Below are 19480 nucleotides of genomic sequence, written 5' to 3' on the forward strand. Positions count from 1 at the left end.
ACTCAGCCCTTATTTATCCATAGGATGAATACAATTGGTTCTATCTTTAAGAATCATTGAACACTTTCTCAATCATTCATCAATCTATTCCCCTTTGTAGTCATTTCCCTTTATCGTCATTTCCAATGTTCTTATGCGTGAGGTTAAGCCTTTTATCCTAAAGTAGAAGCCTCTCAATCTTTTTATTTCAGTGCTGTTATATCTGGCATATCTCTCATAAAGTGCATATTTTTAAATTGTAGATTTATCCCATTTTACTTCATGTCATAACAGATTGGCTGATGTTGTTTTATTCTACATTTTATAGTTTTTACTACTGCATTTTCTATGTATGTTTATATGTATATATACGCTATTAGACATGTATAATTTTCTTTAGTTTTTTGATCTATATGATCAATACCTTATAACTATTTTAAGTGCTTGTAATGGTATATATTTAAATAAGTATAACCTCTGACTTTAATTCAGAACATTCAGAAATAATATATCTTTTCTTATTCAAGATGGAAAATAAATAATATTTTTCATTTTCTCTACCTTATTACCCACCTCCACTTCAGTTTTAACTGATATGCAATAAAATTTTTAATTCTAGTAGGTTAAAGTTAAATTTTTATCTTTTACTTATGTATAATTTTTTATTTAGATTACTTGATTATTTAAATATAATTGACTAGGTTTTATTTCTTTTTTTTTTACTTTTTTTAATGCTTATTATTTATTTTTGAGAGAGATAGAGAGACAGAATGCAAGCAGGAGAGGGGCAGAGAAAGGGGGAGACACAGAATCCGAAGCAGGCTCCAGGCTCTGAGCTGTCAACACAGAGCCCACTGTGGGGCTCGAACCCATGAAACGTGAGATCATGACCTGAGCTGAAGTCTTACGCTTACCCAACTGAGCCACCCAGGTGCCCCAACTAGGTTTTCTTTTTAAAAATGTTTCCTCACACTTAAGATTTTATTCTAATTTATCTTTTATTAAAGTAAGATTTTCAGGAAAAATTAGTTGGACAGTGAAATTCATGAGACTTTGGATATTAAAAAATTATTTTTGTATTTGTTGCATAACAATGAATATATGTAACACTACAGAACTGTATTCTTCAAAATGATTAAGATTGTAAAATTTGTGTTATATGAACTATACCACAATTAAAAAAACTTTTGTGGCTTTAAATGTAGATAATATCTTGGGAGTTATATTTAGAACTCTAGTGTCACAAACTCTTTTTCCCCCCCTCAACATTTTATATATATGACTGATATATATATATATATATATATATATATATATATGAATGGTAAAATGCTCATGTAATTTTTTTCACACCCACAAAAGCCTTGGGTAGGTATACCACCTATAAGATTGTGAAAGCATGAAGACAAATATATATTGTATAAATATATATTATATTTATATATTTATATAATATATTTATATATTATATAAATATATATTTTTATATAAATACATATTATATATATTGTATATATAAATGTATTTTCTCCTTTGAAGGAGAAATAGTGGCTTGCCCACTTCTATCAATGTTTATTGTATTTTTTAAAACTTAAATTTGTTACTTTCACAATGTTTATCTTTGTTTCACTTATCATTGGATTAGCTCTGTCAACCTATAGACTAATACATATATCAGTACAATTTTCTTCTGGTATATCTAAGAGTATTGTTTCTGTCTCTTTTTTGTCTATGTTTTGGTTCTCTATTTCTAGCCATATATATCAATATGTGTCCTTCTCTAACAATATTATTTTTGGTCTCTTTTTGAATTTTGGATGATTTCTCTAACCTGCTGTCAACATCATTAGTTTCATTTTCTTTAGTTTTTACTGTACTTTTTAGTTTCTAATGTCATTTTAAGCTCTGTGATGATACAATTTTTTTCTACCATATATCTTTCAATTTCCTTTGCCCTCAGATTATAATTTTATCAATCATCTTTTGTTTCATAATGCACATGGTCAAACATTTAAATAATTTGAGAATATCAGAACAACTTATGTTCCCTTAGGAGGACATATATATAAAATTTTCACATACAAAGCTTTGTTTTTAATATTTACATTATTTTTGTTTCTGAATTTGTTTTCTTAATATTTGTCTTCATGATTTCACAATCTTATAGGTGGTATATCTACCCAAGGCTTTTGTGGGTGTGAAAAAAATTACATGAGCATTTTACCTATTCATGCACGAAAAATTCCCTTGTTGGAATTTAAATTGAGACAGTGAATGATAAATGGATATCCATCCTTTTCTTTTTTCTTTTTTTTCAACAGTGGCAGTCTTATGAGATATAAGTGGGATTGTTGGGGTTCTTAGCATTTGTAGTCAGAAAACTTGGCTTTTAATATGTTTGTTTTATGTCTCTCTTGCCCTCTTTGTTTAACTGTCTTATAACAGTAATCTGAAATCCATCTAGCTCTGTGGAATTCAAAGAGTGAACTGAGCTAATTGGGGTTTACCCATTCTAAACTGCTTAACAGATTAATAATAAGACATACCTAATGGAAATAAATTAAGTTAAAGACCCACAGACTACATAAAAGGTTTTTGTTTTTTGTTTTTCGTTTTTTTAATTTGTCAAGCCAAATGCAATTTCTTTCAAGTTTTTCATGACGTTTTGAATAACATGTTCAACATGTTCAACACGATGTTTCCTGTTTTGATCAGGAAGTGAGCTCTTAACTTGTGTACTAGCTTCCCTACCCTCCAAAATGCACTAGTCCCAATTAGGGAAAGTACTTCTATATAAGAATGATGTCATAACAATTGTAAAGTGGGATTTAAAAATGATATTGAATTATAATGTAATTTTCTTTCTTACCCAGGAAGTCAAGGCTTGTAATGCTCTTTATTTGAAAGAGAGAAAAGTGTTCTACATATAGTGATCTACATCAACCACATGAAGTGTCAACGTCTCTAGCCTTTGTTTCCCAAAAATAGAATACTAGGATTTTCAAAATGTCTTCCCACTTGCTAGCCATTATTCTAAATAAAAGAAAATATGTAAGGAATATTTGGTGCTCCCCAACTGGACTATATCCCTCAGGTATCACTTGAAGCTTACGTGATACAGTCATCACCATGACTACCAGTAGGTTAAATAGTGTCCCATCCCTTCCCAAAAATACTGTCTATCTAGAACCTCAGAATGTGACCTTATTTGGAAATAGTGTCTTTGTAGATGTAATTAAGGTAAAGATCTATGTGAGATTATACTGAATTAGGATGGACTTTAAACCCAGTGAGCATGTCTTGATAAGATATAGAAAAGAACACCCAGAGAAATAGGGGAGAAAGCAATGTGAACATCTCTATGAAGACTTAGGCAAAGATTAGAGTCTAAGGCAAGAAACACCTTGAACTATCAGAAGCTTAAAGAGGCAAGGAAGGATTCTCTCTTAGAGCCTTCTGACGGAGTGTGACTCTACTGATGCCTTGATTTTTGGACTTCTGACCTCAGAGTTATGAGAGCATAAATGCCTGTTGTTTTCAGCCAACAAGCTTGTGATAAGTTGCCTGACATCCCTAGGAAACTAAGACAATTCACTGATTTAAAATGTGCTGTTTTGGTCATTTCTATTTCTTTCCGAGAAGAGTTTGTAAGCTCATTCTTATGCTACCACCCTTCTCAAAAATTCTATTTTAATTTTAAAAAGTATTTAACTAAAGGTTCTGTTTTCAGGTCATATAATCAATGACAAAACTCATAAGTTGCTTTAACTAATGTAGATTTGCATAAAGTTTAATTAGTTTTGTTCTTTGTGTGGGGTTTGATAGAAGGATATTATCTAAGTTAATGATTTTTTTAATTTAAATGTTTAATTATTATTTTTGAGAAAGAGACAGAGCACAAGCAGGGGAGGGACAGAGAGAGAGGGAGACACAGAATCTTGAAACATGCTCCAGGCTCTGAGTTGTCAGCACAGAGCCCGATGCGGGGCTCGAACTCATGAACAACGAAATCATGACCTGAGCTGAAGTTAGATGTTTAACCAACGTTAGCTACCCAGGCGCACCAACTAAGTTAATGACTCTAATTTCTGTTTATAATTATAAACACACTTCTATCTATCAACAAAAGTAGTCTGCTCAAATGATGATTTTTCAACTCTGTTTAGAGGTCTTAAGACAGATATGGTGCTAAGATGGATATTGTACAATTTTAAAAATAAAATACCAAAAGTCATTTTGATAGGATACCAGAAAAAGGATTTCTTCTCCCCTATTTGATAATCCCTGGTCTATAATTAACTTCAGTTCTTTACTGATTGAACCATCCTTGGATGGTTCATATATGTGTGCGTGTGTGTGTGTGTGTGTGTGTGTGTGTTTTAATCAGAGAAGAACAAGGTGTGTGTATATGTGTGTGTGTGGATGGGTGGGTGGGTGTGTGTGTTTTAATCAGAGAAGACAAAACTCAGGAAGACCAAATACACATATGCAAACTTTGGAAAGTGACTCAGCCTCCTTATGTGTTGACTTTCTGATATAATGAAATGATTAGGAAGTAAAATCTTAAAAACAAAACAAAGAATTAGCATAAAGTTAATAAAAAAGGTTTTCTAGTGGTCAGAATTTTTTGATAATGGAAAGAATAGGGGCACCTGGGTGGCTCAGTTGGTTGAACATCTGACTTCGGCTCAGGTCATGATCTCGTGGTTCATGAGTTCGAGACCTGCATCAAGCTCACTGCTGTCAGCACAGAGCCCGCTTTGGATCATCTGTCTCCCCCTCTTTCTGCCCCTTCCCTGCTTGTGCTCTCTCAAAAATAAGAAAACATTTTTAAAAATGGAAAGAACAGGGAGTTGCAATAGGAAATCTGGTACTGGATAAACTCACTCCAACAGTGAGCTACTAGAATTCCATTCTGCGACTTAAAACAAGCCAAATGTACATCCTGGTAAGAGTTTAAAGATATGCTTGACTGTAACCTCAATAAATAAAAGAAAATAATAGAAGCAGAGACTAAGATGTATATAGTGCTTGGGGTATAGAAAATCTTGAATGGGAGATTAAAGAGTCCTGATTTATCTCTGAACAAGGGGGATGTGGAGTAATAGGAGAAGTATTTCTTAAAATTTCTGCATAATTACACAAAGTACATTTCATAAAAATAAACATGATGATGGAAATAAAACATAGTTTGAAACAAACCCCAAGTTTCTTATATTTAAAAGTTTTGGGGCTTTTTGTTTTTTGTTTTTTGTTTTTTTTTACATATTTGTTTTTATCAGAAAGATACATTCCCTCTCTAAAATTTTGTTATAGAACATTCTCACAGGAACTGAAAGAAGTGCAGATAAAGTTAAGAAAAACATCAGGGTTAAGAAAGAGAGACACAGAAGGAGAATAATAAACAGGCAAACTAAAATACATAGAAATGCAATCAAATGCACTAAGAAAAATTTCCATAGGAACTCAGTAGAATCTCATTTTCTTGATTCGCATATTCTATTGCTAAATCCTTTGAAGCATCAAGGAATAAGAATTTCTATTTCTCAGGGAGGTTAGAAATTTCCTTAGAAGTCTACAGAAACTCCCACGAGCACAGAATATAGCAATAAAGTACTGTATATGGCGGAATATGATGGCCCAGTTTGTGAGTTTACAACTATTAGTTTTAATTCATAACTTAATGAGAAAACTTGCTCACACAGTATAGGATAATTGCTGGGAGAAATACAGGGACTTAGACTCAATTTTCTATGCATGTTGAAGCTGATTTTGGCTGGGCTATAAGACTTTTTACCTGGAGGTTAGAGGATTGTGGAACATTCTGGCATAACCAGGCCTCATTTGGCTTTCTTATGCAGCATTGTCCTATTTCAGCCTCAGCTGGTCAAGACTAAGTTTGCAATTTATTTTATTTTATTTTTCAAATATCACCTGGCACTTTTCCTTCTTTCATTTTGAAATCAAGGAGTTTTTTCACACAGAATGGAAAAAACATAGAATAATCCTTCTGTGTTATGGCTTCTTGGTGTTTTAACACAGCCTAGTTAAGCAGCTGGGACTAGGGGTAAAGACAAGACTTCCTGGAAGATTGCAAAGGTTGAGAATATATCAGAGAAAATAGGCAGCACACGTGCCTTTGATACTCTGAAGAATAATTTATAAATTAATTAAATCAACTCTCCAAAGATTTTGTTTGTTTATTCAACATTACTAGGTGCCAAGAACTATGTTATTTAGATGCTAGAAATAAGAATTGTACAGCCTAACTGCACAGAGTTAATAGCTGACAAAAAAGTGCAAAAATGGAAATAAACATCAAAATATTAAAATAATATTAAAAATATTAAAACTCTAAATATTAAAATGGTAATGATAATATCACAAAAGGAAGGTCACTTCCACTAAGGGTTGGGATCATAGAAGGATTCAGTGATGTTCGAAAAAAAACTGGTGAGTCTTTGAAGAAGGACATTGAAATAGAGGGAAAGACATTCTGGAGAGTAAAAAAAACATGCATTAAGGCACACAGGTAGGAATTACCAGACTGGACGAATAACAATGAAGAAAGTCAGATTAGCTGGAGAGTAGGAACCATAGTAACAGAAAATATTATCTCAACTTGAAGCCTGGATTAAGTCATGAAATTGTGTCAAAAGTATTTCATTACAACTCCAGTGAACTTTTAAAAGGAAACTCACACACCAGCTCAAGATTTGCTTCTCTACAGAAGTAAGCCTAAGAGCTCTATAGCCTACATTCCTAGTGTCCATGTCTGAGTGCTTAGTTCTTTCACAGATGCTATTTGGCTCTTTTGCATTCAGTATTGTTCATGTCACTCAACCTCATTTCCTCACTGAGCATCTGAGATCCTTGAGGATAAGGATATCTTCTTTTGTTAACATTCATATATTGATCATGACACTTATTACAAAATAGTTAGTAACTCCCTAATAATGGGATTTGAACAACTAAGCTAGTTTCCTTCAGTAAGGAATGTATTCCTTACATGTATTCAAATGTGCTGGTTAAAGATAATAAAATTTTACATTGTATTTTGATGTAATTTTTTTATCTTTAAATGCTTCCTGAAAGGCATATCTTGCAGAGATCCTTTTTACAATTTTATAGAAAATATTATAATATAAATCCATATCAATGGTTGGTTCATTCCCTAATTTTGGAGCTCTAGACATTTCGCCAATCAACTTAACTGATGTGCCCAGATTTTTTATCTTCTCAAAATTGAGCTTTAATAATGGTAGCAGAAATACATGACTAAAATGTCAATATTAAGGTTTGATAAAACATAAGAAAACTGAAGTGACCAGGGAATCTGAGATCTGAAAAGTTTAACACTCTCAGTGTAAAGATAACCCAAGAGAATGTCTGTTTCCTATGCAAGACTCCTTTTTGAAATTACTTCCAGCATTACATGTCAGCCAAAGTGAGTCTCCTCATGTTATTGGTGGTTGGAAAAAGCACAGTTGTAACCATGATAAATTACAACCACAGCATTCTTTTACTAAAAAAAATGAAAAACAAAAACGAAAAACAGAAACACTTGGTCCTTCTGTGAGACAGACTACTGGTTTATTGCCAGTTATTTAAAAAAAAAATTTTTTAATGTTTATTTCTGAGACAGAGGAGAGAGAGAGAGAGAGAGAGAGGGAGGGAGGGAGAGAGAGAGAGAGAGAATGAGTGGGGAAGGGGCAGAGAGAGAGGGAAACGCAGAATCCAAAGCAGGCTCCAGGCTCTGAGCTGTCAGCACAGAGCCTGACGGCGGGGGGCGGGGGGGGGGGGGCTCAAACTCACAAACCGCGAGATCATGACCTGAGCCAAAGTCCGAGGCTCAACTGACTGAGCCACCCAGGCACCCTGCTAGTCATTTTTTATGTCTAAAATTTTAATTTCTTGAAATGTGCTTCTAATTTCTTAAAATGTCATTCTAATCTAGAAGAGATGATCTGTTATTTATATGTACATTTCCCAAAAATACTGCCCAAAGAACTGATAGTAAGTAGCAGAGATTTGCAGATAGATTATTTTGGATTTAAATCTTAGTCCTATCCATATGATCTTGGTAATATTACATAGTGTCTGTGAGCTTTAGTTTCTCCACCTAATACCTATCTGAGGCTCTTGTGAGAATTAAGTAAGATTATATAAGTAAAAAACCTGCTAAACTTTTAGCTAACCATTTTATTGAATAAGATGGCACAACATAGTTTTAATAATTTCACCCTTATTTACGTGAATATATCAAAAGCCTTTTTTACTGTAAAAAGGATACATATATATATATATAAATTTTTACTAATTTGTGAGAAAGAGAGAGAGTGTAAGTTGGGGGGGGGTGGTGGTGGTGTGTGAGGGGCAGGGAAAGAAGGAGACAGGATCGGAAGCAGGCTCCAGGCTCTGAACTGTCAGCACAGAGCTGGACGTTGGGCTCGAACCCATGAACTCCAAGATCATGACCTGAGCCGAAGTGGACACTTAACCCACTGAGCCACCCAAGCACCCCAAGGATATACATTTTTAATGCCAGAATTTGTTATATGATATTGCACAGACAACACACAGCCTGGTTATAAACCCCAAATAAAGTTTTAGAGTTATCTTGGGACTTGAAAAACTCCAATTTTGTGCCTGTCATGTAATTTCTATTTCTCCATTCAAAGGAATCAGGCACATAACGTATTTAAAGCTTTGCATTTTTGGTCCTTTATTCTAAATTTTTTTTAATGTTTATTTTTTGAGAGACAGAGACAGAGAATGAGCGGGGCAGGGGACAGAGAGAGAGAGACTGAGAATCACAGATTCTGAAGCAGGCTCCAGGCTCTAAGCTGTCAGCACAGAGCCCGACGTAGGGCTTGAACTCATGAACTGTGAGGTCATGACCTGAGCCCAAGACAGATTCTCAAACAACTGAGCCACCCAGGTGCCTCTGGATATATTAACTTTTAATTTCAGTAAATATCCAAGCATGGGTAGAAGATAGGTGTATATTTAACTTTATAAGAGACTTTCAAGTGGTTTTCCATGTAACTATTCCATTTTACATATCCAGCAACACATTATGAGAGCCTTCAGTTGCTTTTTATGCATGCCAAAATTTGTTGCTCTTTATCTTTTAAAATTCAACTCTTCTAGAGCATGTGAAATGATATTCTATTGTGATTTCTATTGTGATACAAATAAAATTTGCATTTTATTGATTAACTTAAGTAAATTTTTATGCACTTTTTGGCCATGGACATTATTTTATCTAGTAAAATGATTATCCATGTACTCTGTACATGTTTTTAACTGGTTATTGGCCTTTTGTTAATTTTTGAGTCAGGGTTCCCTATATATCCTAAATTTTAGTCATCTATCAGATATATTTTGATGTCTAATAAATTGCATTACCTAGATCTTTTGTATTTCTGGTTTTATTGTCTGTATTTCTTTTTTTTTTTTTTTCAGGTTATTGTCTTACCTTACCTATTTGTGTATTTGTTATTTATATTGGGTAATATATCATTTATATGATAAGGAAAGATAAAATGGAACTTTCGATGATGCTCTTCCTTTAGAGATGATTTACTTCTGATTCTGGAAGGCAGATATTCTTGGGAAATTACCTTAATTTAATAATATGCTTAGGCTGGGCACCAGTATACACATCTGACTCTCTTTTTCTGACCTAGCCTCAGAAGTCACAGAAGGTCATATCTATTGATTCAAACAAGCCATAAAGTCACCCAGATGCATAGCAGAGATCTCAGTTCTCAACTTAGTAGCAAAGTTCTATAAAACCACATGAGGCAGATGATATTGTTGGAACTTGTAAGCTATCACAGCACATCCTCTGGCCTCAACAAATTTTGTCCATTCCATATGCAAAATATACTCATCACCTCGCAAAGCACATGGCAGTGGGACAGACATAAGAAGATTTCAATAGGTAATTCCAAAGAAGAGAAAAATAAGAAGGCATATCATAAACTGATGCATACCATTTCTATATCCCAAATCTACATATATTGCCAGTTCCAATTATAGACCATTCCAACTCCCAATGAATTGTTTTCTATAGCTCTTGGCCTCACCTTGTAGACTCTAGTTGGTTTCCCTACAGGCCATCCGTCATGTAAGGAGTGAATTTGGGGCCCATGGGGGGGGTCAGTCTGTTAAGAATCCAACTCTGATTTCAGCTCAGGTCAAGATCTCAGTTTGTGAGATGGAGCCTTGCACTGAGCTCTGTGCAGAGAGCACAGAACCTGCTTGGGATTCTCTCTCTCCCTCTTTCTCTGTCCTTCCCCTGCTCTCTCTCTCTCAAAATAAATAAATTTAAAAAAATTAAAAAAAAAGAAGTGGCTTCAAAAAATAAATAAATATAATTTGTAAAAAATAAAAAGAAGCAGCTTCTCTGGAAAAACTTCTGCCAACTTCCACTCATAAAATATTTGGAGTTCAAAGGGCCCATTTCATTTGACCCTCTGTCTCATTCAGTTCAAGCTGTTATGATTTCTTTCCAACTGTTTTTTGTGTCGGGTATAATTTATTCCATTAGACAAAAGCTGTGCCTACAAATGTATTTGAGAGAAATCCATTACCCTAGGGTCCTAATAAAGTTGTTGTGGGATGGTTTCCTTAAATATATTAGAATCCTTACTGTTTAACAGACAAGATCTATAAGGCACAAATTTAAGATTCTTAGAAGGCCACTTGCCTCTCTGAAATGTTTTATGTGTCATTGCCTTAGATATTCTGAATTCTTAATAAAGGATACTATAGTCCAACCCTGGACTGGTTCTTAAATCTCAGATACTTTCTTACTTCAAAAGTGCTTTTCTGGCTGAAAAGATGGTGTGCGTGCCTTGTATATTCTTCAGGCCCATTCAAAAACCAGGTATTTTATTATTTTGTTTATCTCCCTCCTCTATCATTGTATAAGAGGTAGCCAGGCAATACCTTCACATTTGCATGGAAATCTCCTTATATAAGTCAAGTGTCATCAAGTTATGATTTTTAGGCTGAATCCAGTCCACTGTTAGCCAGATTTGGCCATGTCTATTTATTTTTATATTGTCTATGATTTATTTTATAATACAATACTTAAGTAGACGTGGCAGAGAAGATACGGCACTTAAAACCTTAAATATTTACTATCTCATCCTTTACAGAAAAGAAAAAAAAAATGCCAATCTTTAATTGAGGTCATAGTTTCTTAGATACATTTTCTATTTTCAGGGTTACCACAAGTGGTACTTTCATTGAACTTTTGCCACTATGTCACAAGTGTTTCCTTCCCTCCAGCTTCCAGCAACATTTTTCAGACTCTTCATTAAACCTGATTGTCAGCCATCTCCAGGCCTATCATGTTTTAGGAATAGTCTTTTCAACATCCTTCCTGCTTCTATCTACTGTTCCATCCCAAAGTCAATGAGACATGTGTCCGGAGTTCTGTTATCCACTCCCAGTACCAAATTTCATCCCAGTCATCTGTGTTGCATAAGTATTTACACCACCACTTAGTAACGTAAAGCAACAACAATTATTTCAACTCCCCTGATTTTTCTAAATCAGAAATTCAGGAACAGGAATGGCTGGCTGGGTTATTCTGCCTTTGGGGTCCCTCTCGTGGTAGCACGAGTCAGGCCAGGGGATGTGGCCTCATATATTTCTAGGGCTTCTCCTTCTAGCCTCTTCACATGGACAGGACTAGATCTTCTCAGACCCTGGGAGTCTCAAGGCATCTGAAATGTATACTTAAGGCTGAGGGCTTCTAGAATAACTATTGTGGTAAATGAGTTAGAAGTGGTCTTAGTTTTTTTCCTAGCTAGCTCAGAAATCACACATCATGACTTCTACTATACTCTGTTGGTTACAAACAAATCACAAAGTTGCCAGATTCAAAGGGAGAAAAAGTAAATACCACCTCTTAATGGGGAGTGGCAAGATGGGAGGTGTTATTGTAGCTCCATTTGGCTAGTAAATCTACCATATTTGGTATGCCCATCAATTCTAAAAAGAAAATAAGTATTTTCATCTAAAAACAAAGTCCCCTAACCCCTCTAATTTTACATTTAAAGTTGTTTTTTTTGTTTTGTTTTGTTTTGTTTTGTGGTTTTTTTTTTTTGGCACAAAGAGTGCCTACTTTATTAAGTTGCAAAGTATAAGTATTGTCTAATATTATTTACTGGTATAATATTAGATTTGCTTTCAAGGCTTACATCCCACTATTAAAGTTCTCAAAATTGGAATATCAGACCCCAATTTGGGGCACAAAAAGAAAGTAGCAGATTATGTGGAATCTCTCACATTAAATTACAGCTTTTACATCCCTGGTGGCAAAACATGACTTTTTTGGGAAAGGCTAATCTATTTGATGAAAACAATTGTAGAACTACAAATGTATTGGTGTTAAATGATGGAAACGCCAGCCTGAGAACTTAGATCAGCTAAATTAATAGCATCAATGGTGATGGCTATCACCACTTGCTTACCTTGAAATCCCATATATCATAACAAAAAGGTATATAATAAACATTAAAGTGACATATGCATGTAAATTATTTAATATAGTACCAAGGATATAAAAATCCATTAAATACATGTTGGCTAGGGTTATGATTATTAGTATGATAATGTTAGATGCAGTATCAGTAATAACACTAATAGCGGATGTAATAATTCCATGCCACTTGAGTAGATTAATATACAGTCAATCTAAATAAAGTCAGCTAATTTTAGATCATACTACCACAAACATCAATTATAGCTTATGAAATGTTAATTTTTAGAAAATGTTTTGAACATTTTAATGTGTCCCACTAAAAATAAATCCTAAACAAAAATAAAAACAAACAAAAGAAACTGCAGAACTTTTCCATTTTGACTTGTAGTTATAATTTTTTGCATACCCTTTGTTTTATGCACACAAATACACACATACATTCAATGTGTAATGAATTGTTTTGGGTATGACATTCTTTTGGGGACCTTCATGACCGATGAAGGCTATGTTAAAAATTTTGTAATCACAGAATACTACTATTTTTCACAATATCTAGGATAAAGATTTACACTGAAATTTTATTTATCCAGGAACACAATCTGGTACAGTTTTATGTTTCTTTTTTTATTGTCAATATGTATGGTTTAATTCAAGCTATATTAAATGTCTTTATTAATAATCTTTATTGTCTGCACACAACATAGATTTTAATATCTCCATAGAGCAAAGATTTTTAGTGCTCTTAAACAGAAAGTCTATTGGAATTTTCTGAATGAACTCAATTGTTGAAGTTTCAAAGTATGTGTGTATTTCACAAGAAAAATTATAGCTGAAAATGGAATATTTTTATAGTTTTCCAACAAAAGAACTAAATGATTTAAATTTGCATTTCTAAGAGGCAATCCACTGATCATTTCTCTAAAGTAAGATAGAAATCTGTGTAGAACACTTTTTAAAAAGCACTAAAGGGCTAACTACAGAGAATTAAATCAAATCATGTCTTAAAATAAAATCCATACTAGTAGCTAAAGAAATTTACAGGAGTTATTAAATTTAAAAAACCTGTGGGAAAGAGACAACAAAATCAAGATAAAACTAATTAAAATGATCTCACCGTGCATCCAGCTCCTATAAAGCTAAGCCAAGTTTGTAATTATAATGCAAAGCTCTATTATCAAAAGTGATTTCTCCTTAAATGTTCTGAGTAGATGTCATTTAAAAGTCATCAAAGCAGAGAATTTTCAACTAGATTCCCCAATAATAATAATAGCAACAATAATTAAAATAAATCTAATAAAAATGATAGGGTGAGATTTCTTCGGGTAAACTTATTTTTGATTTTAATTTGTTTCAGGTTGTTTTTTTTTTAATTCCAGTTAGTTAACATATAGTGTAATTTTGGTTTCAGGAGTAGAATTTAGTGACTCATCGCTTACATGTAAGAATGAAACTGGACCACCTTCTTACACCATACACAAAAACAAATTCAAAATAGATGAAAGACTAAGTGTGAGACAGGAAAGTATCAGAATCCTAGAGGGGAACACACACAGCCACCTCTTTGACATCAGCCATTGCCACTTCTTACTAGACACATCTCTGGAGGCAGGTGAATTTATTTTTGTTTGTTTTTTTGCTTATTTATTGATTTGACAAATGTGTGAAAGCTAAATGTCTGCCAAGGTTAGAAAGGCAGCAACTATTTACTCATATCACCTACAGCCATAATTGTAACAGACTTTTAGACATACAGATATGAAAGACCAATCCGTAGAGTTTTATGATAAACCTCTTTAATTGCAAACCTCTTTAAATTGTATCTTTTTTTTGCAAGCCTATTTTGGTTTATCTAATAAATTTTTGTTGCACTTCTACTCTGGACCAAGTACTGTGCCAGACTCTTGTGCTAAAATCGAATATAGTTCAACCTCTCGGAAAGCTCATAATTCAAGGACTTAGGACATGTTTTCCAAATTTTTATGGGCACTAGACAGAACTATAATAACATGGCTTTCATCCAGAGTGTAGGCCAAATACACAGCCAGAAGTTGGGAAGGTGTATAAAAGCTGTCACGTTGTTTAATTACAATTGTAATTTCTACAGTATTTTAAAAAATAGACTTTTAATTGAAGCACCAACTTCCTGTTTGGAAGCACAGTAAGATTATTACTCCCAAACACATTGGTACTTAGTGCACAGAGAAAGCAGAATAATGCTCAATGCCTTTTTTCTCTGGAAACATCTGCCTGCACATTTGTAGTTCTTATAGACTCCTTTTTTTACTCCTCTCTCTTTCCATTATAGATTATCTTCAGGGAATGTTAATTAAAGGAATGAAATTTCATTACAAATCCACACTGTTCTTACTTATTCTGATGAGAGCATTGTCAGGCTAAGGGGTCTCTGGCCAATTGCACAGGGCTGCTAATATAGTGTGCATGAATGTTGTTTTGCCACAAATAATGTGAAGTGTGGCATTCACCCAAAAATTCTTTCCAGTAAATATATTATGGTGAGGTCGGAGCCCCCCAGTTCACCAATTATGGGGACAATTGACACAATATAAAGGCTCTCTCAAAAGTAGAGTTTTTTTTTTTTTACCACTACTGATATTTTTTTAAATGTCTATTTATTTTTGAGAGAGAGTGAGAGAGAGAGAGAGGGAGAGAGAGGAGAGAAAGAGAGACTGCAAGTGAGGCAATGGCAGAGAGAGAGAGAGAGAGAGAGAGAGAGACATACGAAGTGAGATCTGCACTGACAACACAGAGCCAGATGCACGGCTCCAACTCATGAATTGCGAGATCATGACCTGAGCTGAAATTGGACACTTAACGGATTGAGACATCCAGGTCCCCCTCCACTACTAAGATTTTTAGCATATTTTTGGAATGAAGAGACTTACTTGCATGTAAATTATACTTTCTGATTCTGTGCTTCAGAGTGTTTTGAGAGACACAAGTATTAACAAGCATTTCTCTGAAACTGTAGCCTTTTTTTAGTTAAAAAAAATTAAGCATCTTCTTAGATAACATTTTTTCTTTATGTCACTTTTGTCATACAATATAGATATCTGTAGTGATAGCAAAATTTCAAGTTATTCACTTGATTGTAAAAATAACTCCATTTTTTTATCAGACCTTCTGTCTGCAGGACAACTGCCATAGCAGGTAAAATAAGACTTCAAATTATTTTGTCTGTATACTAAAGCTCATTCCAGTGCATTTCAGAAAGTTCCCGTTTTTCTTATTCCTGTTGAGATTTTAAATGAAAAAAAAAATCTCTGAAATGAATACTCTCTTAATGAATACATCTGTTTGCCATTCAGAGCATGAAATGCATCCCTAATAGTTGATGGTGGCACTTACTTACTCCAGATAGCCAAGGGGTGTGAAGAACCATGAGCCATAGGAAAGAAAAGTCAGATAGTGTTGACGAAACTACTAGATACACCTAGTAGAGCTCAAGAAGGTCAAGTATTGAGCTGTAGTTCTCTTGGTACTGATTCCTTTTGATGAACAAAATTAGTACTTCACTTTTATACGCAAGGTCCTCATTTTTATGCAAATGAATTGGTACCATCTGCTCTGTTTACTCCTAAACACATGAGAACAGGTTTTACTCTGTCACATAATGTGCTAGGGGATAACACAGAGCTGCTCTAACAACTAGACTGGTCAATAATAACCTAAAACATGTATTTGAATACTTTGTTTCTCACATACACACACAGAACTCAATTTGAATCATGGCATCATTGGATATATAAAGGATAAATGCCTTTTTATTTTATTTTTTTCATTAAAAAAGTGTTAATGTTTATTTGTTTTTGAGAGAGACACAGAGCATGAGCAGGGGAGGGGCAGAGAGAGAGGGAGACACAGAACCCGAAGCAGGCTCTGAGCTGTCAGCACAAAGTCCAAAGCGGGGTTTGAACCCAAGAACTGTGAGATCGTGAACTGAGCCAGAGTTGGACGCTTAACCCACTGAGCCACCTACACGCCCCATTAAATGCCCTTTTTAGATCATTAGACTGTGATTCCCTGAGTGATGGTTGGAATGGCTGAAAAGCAAGAGAGTCAATACGTGGGGAGCCCCCACACAGCAGGAGTGATGAAAGAAGACAGACCTGGGTTAGTAGTCTCTGGAAATATCATGTGATGCCCAAAACACAAGAAAGGGAACAGTGATCGTGATGATTTTGAACAACCAACAACATCCTAGCATTGTGAACACACAAGGAACACACAAGGAACACACAAAGCTCCTGGAAAGAATTATAAAAGGGCCTCTGTTGGACAGCTGGAGTGAAGAGAGAGAAGAAATCTGTGCCAAGGTAAGCACCAGGAGCAGAAATTTCAAAACTACCAGAAGGTAAGGGTAAACCCTTGAATGAGAATGAAAACACATAATGTCAGGAAGAGAATTTAAGCAGGAAGAATGGCATGATTCGCAAAAACAGCAAGGGGACAAATGGAAACACAATGACATTCTTCTCAAGCCTTCTTACTTGAAGTTAAGGAGTTAAATTACCTTGAGCAGTGACAGTGAGATTCAGTGGCCTCTAAATAAAATTGTCCATGGTTTTTAGCTGACCAGAAACCACATTGGGCCAGATAAAATGAGGAAGCTGTGTTGATTTCTCATGTAAATTAAATTTGTGCTCATTCATTTATTCAATATATCTTTTTGAAAGCCTACCAATATATCACTGAGATTCCAGTATTTGCATAGCACATCAGCCAGAATTATCATGATTAATGCAACCTTGAATGTACAGCCTCACCTCCTCATCTTCAATGTGGAACATCTAACTTTCCTTTCCTATAACACAGTTGCACTGAGAGTTCAAGTATTAAACCACAGGTTGAGTTGCAGTTAAAGGACCAAACCCTAATCACTTGAAACCTATCTTTCATTGGAGAAAAATAATTCAGTCATCAAATCACGATGGTAGAAATCATCACCCCCCAAAATTCATTAATTCCTAAATATTAATCATATGGCTTTCAATTGCACAGAATAGAATATATCTTACCATTCGATAGATGACAGAAAACTAAGTTGTTATGGCTTTGCAGAGGGCTGTAACAATTAAAATGTAATTTTTAAAAACTTACAGTGAAAGAAGAATGAAGTTTAATGTGCATAATTTAAACTAGCCCAAGCTTTGTGACACCAAATGCAATGACTTGTAAATATTTAGCTGGAGATGTGACAACGCTACAATATGGTAAAATTAGATTTATGAAGTTTTTCCTACTATGTGGATATAAAACAAAAGGTGCCTAATTACTTAGCTCATTAAAAGTCTCATAAACCATATTAACTAGTGTACAAAGAGATCAACGGCATATGAGCAAGTGCAGGTAAAATAAAATGAAGAGCTGTGCTAACAATTCTTTGCAATGAGACTAAATGAGTGTACAGTGAAGGTGAAGTTAGGGAAACAAATACTCATGGGCATTTGCATGGAAAAAAATATATATGGGATTGGTTATCTAGTTGAGAGAAATTTGATTCTTGGGATACAGAACACAGTTGGGTAAGGAAGGGTGCAGATGGCTGTGAAAACAGGTGACCAGCACAATTGGCGTCTTCGAATAGAGTTCTATGCACGACACCGCCATGCATTAAGTAAAGAAAGGATGAAAAGAAACTGAGAATCACTCTAATGCTGTGTTCCTATGATTCAATAAAATAAATCTTCATCAAATAATAAACTAATATCATTTTCTCAGGATGTATTATTGCATCCGGGTTAACATGTGTACCCTAAATTTATAACATCTCCTCTATTCTATCTATAATGAAGATAATCTGAAAAAAAGGCATATTATCAGACATTTAAAAGATATAATTTCTTACTTGACTTTTCCAGATAAATACATTTTGCATTTTTCTGCCCTTACTCAAATTTGCGAGTATCTTTTAAAAGGATATGCAGATATATAGGATATCAACTGTCAGAAATTAACACTCATTGAATATTTTGGTCTTTGTAAAGTAGAGGTTTTGTTCATCAGGCTGATGGCAAAAGATGATGCTTCATTAAAGAGAGGAATATGTCAGGATACTAAAAGGGCACTAAATTTTTATCTGGTTCTTTGGGACTTTGAATCCAATAGTCTTTTTTAATTATCTTCCAAAGAGAAATAAGAGATTTCAATAAAGTTACAGGCCTAGAATATTCTGAGTCTCTACTTTTTTTAGAAGACCTTTTTTCAAAAACTGTGAGGCACCTAGGTGACTCAGTTGGTTAGGCATCTGACTTTTGATTTCAGTTGAGGTCATGATTTCATAGATCTTAGGTTCAAGCTCTGCACTGGGCTACAAGCTGACAGTGCAGAGCCTGCTTGAGATTATCTCTCTTCCTCTCCTCTCTGCCCCTCCCTGCTTTCTCTCTCAAAAAAATAAACTTTAAAAATAAACAAAAAGACACAAAAAACAAAAACTATGCAAACAGAGTTTCTTGGGGAGCTTTCTGGGTGATATTTACCACATACAGAAAACAGAAACCCATCTTTCAAGTGTAGCCCATCTCTGATTTTTTCCCTCTTTAACTACATTATCATCGTTGTGAATATCTAAGTCACTACACTTCCCAATTTTTATAAATTATTCAAGAAAAATGTAGTCATTGACCAGGTAGAAACATAATTACTTAGCTATGCAAATAACGGGGTATTGATAAAAAAATAAAATGAGTTGTTTTTTAAGGTCCATGGTAACATGGTGGAAGTTCAGGATTTGATCCCAAAAGAAGGGCTTGTCTTGATCTACCATAATCTTCATGTTTTGTTTTGTTTTTTTAATGCTTTAATAGTAGCATTGGTAAAATCACGTTTTCTCTTGCTAGATAAATTCTGACATATCAATACCATAAATATGTTTTGAATCTTATTGTAACATCCTTCATGTTTGAGTTTTCTTCTTTAATTTATTAACTGCTTTATAACTATGATTACCCTTCCCCCTCTGTGTGTGCTTCTAGAAGC

Source organism: Panthera tigris, chromosome D1, assembly GCF_018350195.1.
Source record: "Panthera tigris isolate Pti1 chromosome D1, P.tigris_Pti1_mat1.1, whole genome shotgun sequence".
NCBI lineage: Eukaryota > Metazoa > Chordata > Mammalia > Carnivora > Felidae > Panthera > Panthera tigris.